Source organism: Metopolophium dirhodum, chromosome 1 (genome assembly GCF_019925205.1).
Source record: "Metopolophium dirhodum isolate CAU chromosome 1, ASM1992520v1, whole genome shotgun sequence".
Taxonomy (NCBI): Eukaryota; Metazoa; Arthropoda; class Insecta; order Hemiptera; family Aphididae; genus Metopolophium; species Metopolophium dirhodum.
Window position 1 is genome coordinate 92861470 of NC_083560.1, and position 4099 is coordinate 92865568.

General features: G+C 30.6%; 1 pseudogene; it reads left to right on the top strand.

Moving 5' to 3' along the window:
* On the top strand, positions 1–1071 carry LOC132933512 (uncharacterized; annotated as a pseudogene).
* Positions 1072–4099: the final 3028 nt, after the last annotated feature.

The window sequence follows — 4099 nt, forward strand, 5'->3', positions numbered from 1 at the left end:
ATGAATAGCCGTGAAAAAGTCGAACTTATTCTTATTTTTGGTGAATGTAATCGTAATTCTCGACAAGCAGCTCGGGTGTACGCAGATCGATATCCAAATAGGTATCATCCACATCATAATTATGTCGTTAGACTTTTACGTGGATTAAGTGAAAACGGTCAATTTCCTAGCAATGAAATCAGACAACGGCAGCCTAGACCAAATAATTTTGATGAAGACACTGAATTACAGGTAATGGCCTACATACGTGCTTATCCAAGATCATCAATAAGACATGTATCTCGTGAAATTGGTGTATCAGTTGGTGCAGTACATAAAATTTTGAAAAAAAACCAAATGCACGCATATAAACCCGAGTTTGTTCAACATTTACGAATCGGAGATTCTGAACGTAGATTACAATTTTTGTCATGGTTTAGCGTTCAATTTGAAATCGACAATTTATTTTATAAAAATATTTTGTGGACTGATGAATCTAAATTCACAAACAATGGTGTAATGAACAAACAAAACAATAGGTTTTGGGACGATACAAATCCACACTGGTCCCGAGACACTAACTTTCAGACAGTTTGGTGAATAAATGTGTGGTGTGGATTAATTGGTGGAATACTTTTAGGTCCTTATTTTTACAATGGAACACTTTCAGGTAGAAGATATCTAGATTTTCTTGTTAATCAATTACCGTTACTGCTAGAAGATGTTTCATTAGCCACGCAGGAAAATATGTATTTTCAACAAGACGGTGCACCAGCACACAACGCCATCATTGTTAAAAATTATTTAAATGGAATTTTTCCTAACCGATGGATTGGTACCCATGGAGTAATTCCATGGCCAGCAAGATCTCCAGACTTGACCCCATTGGATTTTTTTTTATAGGGGCATTTAAAAAATGTTGTATATGCAGATCCACCTATTAATCTCCAAGATTTAAAAAACAAAATACGGCTGGCTTGTAGTAATTTGAGAAGAGAACAAATAAACGCTGCCACATCAACGGAATTATTAAAACGTTTGGAATCATGTTTGGAACATCAAGGTGGAAACTTCGAACAATTTATTAGATAGAACTGTAGAACGTAATTGCAAATAAATAAAAATTGATTTCAAATTCAAAATGTGTACAATTTTATAGTTTTCATTACCTTCATTTAACTATCTTATTTACGATTACTACGATTTACTATCTTAATTGCTGGCAATTGTTGTCAAAGTTATTTTTATTATCTTATCTGTGTGCAAATGTAATCTGTGGATACTAATAACTAGTAATGAGTAACAATAAGTTGAATTTAGTTTTAAATTTCGTCAAAAACAAATTACTCGTAAATATTAAATTTCATTGTTGAATATTGTAATTAGAAAAACTTTTTATACATAAATTGTTTAGAAAAAAATACTCTATCCGAATATGTAAAAAAAAAATGGTGTTACCATTTAAAAAAAAGTAAGTTGTATCGCGCATGCGCGTATCGAAAGTGTTAAAAATTTGAAATTTGTCTGAAAATGTGTATTTAAGTACTCCCTATCACCTCTTGAAAACCCCATTTCAATCCGAAATCATCCAGCTAAGATATTTAGTGGTACCTCTTAGCGTGAACACACTGTATTCTTTAGTGTATCGATTATCGACAGGGAATTTTATGCAGATTTCATTAAAATGGTCGGTTCATCCAATATTTAAATAATTGTCCAAATACTTTCAAAAAACAGCAAAAAAATAAAATATCATAAGATAATTTTATCAATTATAATTTATAATAAACAATCATGATTTGTTAAATTTGATAACAATTGATAACAATTTAAGAAATATTAATTGAATTACTGCCCTCGTGATTAATACTCCCAATTTAATTCATTCCGAAAAATACAATATTTTATTCCAAAAACTAATTTAAAAACTGATCAAATAAACAATTAACCCATTAAGTCCTAAGTAATTTTTTTTTAAAAAGTATTGTTTTTTTTTCTATAGTTACTAAAAATAACCAATTTAATAATAAATTTAAGTAAATTTCCTTGATTTGCTGACTCATTTACTTAAAATTCGATGTGGCCATATGGTAACGCTAGGATAATGAGGAGATATAATTTTACAATATTATTACAAAATATTTTTAAATAATTCTTATACACGTTTATTATATTATAATTCTTATACTAGTATGTTACAGAATCAAATATTTTGAAACATTCAATGCAGAGGCCCACGTTACACTTTTCACACATTGTACGAATACTCGACGAAAACTCTTCCCCTGCACATCTTTTTCTTTTTTTTTCTGGGGTTGGAATGATAATATGATTTTTCCCATCGTACCGAATATCATCACTTATTCTATTACAAGAGACACTTGACATCGATGTGGATGGCCTTCCTCCAACTTTAGGTTTCGTCCTGTATTTAAATAGCAAATTGCGGACTATTTCACGTCTAAATTGAAGTTGTGGCATATTTGGATTTACTTTTCTTTGTAAAACCCAAGCATTATTTACGCTTACATCTATTAACCAAGTGAAGATTTGTACTCTATCATCAAAATCGCCAGTAATCCATTCCGGAATTGGTTTTTGTCTGTTTCTTACCCATTTTTCGTTCTGTATGATAAACTTATCAACATCTATTGATACAGAGGGACTTTGGTCAATTACTTTAGTTGGTGGTGGAGGATCACCCAATGTATTAAATGCCCCGATTCTGTCATTATTTTCAAGTCGTATTTCAGCAGGTGCTAATAATTGTCGACCAATCAAATTATCCATTGCTCCGGCTCCATCTTCGTCAGTTAAAATATTTACTTCAGGTGGTTCAAAGTATATTTCTTGAACCCGTGCCTGATACTCGTCATCAGCTTCAAATAAAATATCCAGAGCTTCTTGAAGAGTAAACCCATTACTATAAAAATAAAAAGTATAGTTATAAGAATAATTGTTATCGTAATTGAAGAAAAATAAAATGTGTATTTTGAATAATGACACAAAAACCTATCGTTACCATATGGTAACGCTATAAAAAACGATTATGTGCGTAAATAAGTAAAATATATATGTGTGTAAAATTGATACATATCTATGCCCTAACATTCTAGGAAAATATATTCACATGTTTAAAGCAAAAAAGTGTATAGAATAAATAATAAAAGAACTTACCTTCCACGAAAATCCATAGTTATGAGAACGAAAAAAAACCAAACATTTATTTCAGCGTATAACACACGACTAACTTATATTGAAAATGTTGATGAATGATATCTATTTCTGTTATGTATATAGTGAATAAACATTGATAAATTCGATATAACACTAATACGTGGCGAACCACAGCTACTTTTAGAAATAATTTCAAGTTACCATATGGGTGCGCTAGGACATAATGGGTTAAGTTATTTCAAAAATTATTGTCCCAATAAATTATTATCCCAATGTTTGTTTTTAAATATCAATTATCCAAATACCCTGTAACCATATAATTTTTTATCCAACCGATCATTCTCCCAACATTGGAACAATGTGTGGGACAATAATTTTGGGAATAAACTAATTGGGGGAATTATTCATTTGCCATTTTCTAATTTGGACTAATAGTTTTTGAAAGAAAATGTATTTTTCGGAATGAATATGATTGGAGAATTAATTATTGGGGAGAAAAAAAATTGGGAAAATTGGTAGCGATTCGGTCTAATGATTCGGACCATGAGATATAAAAACTAATGGACAGCGCTTAGAGAGAGGTCTAGGGTACGATATAGAGTTAAATAGAAAAGAGAACGTGAGGGTAATATAGTATTAGTTTCATACTTCAATGATTACCCTTTTTATGTTCTCTCTCTTTTCTCTCTTCGTTCTTTCTTTATCTTATATGATTCCCATGCATTGGCAGGGCGAAGTGGAATGCGCTGTCCATTAGTTTATATGTCTATGGTATAGACAGACCCGTACAGTATTTATTGTATCAATAAGTTGTTATTGAGTAGGTACCACAGAATATTGTATTTGTACATTGTTTTCATAGTAAAATCAATATTTTATCGACATCATTTACTTTTTTTCTTGAAGATTTTTCTCGCATGAAAACAATTTTTTTCAACTATTA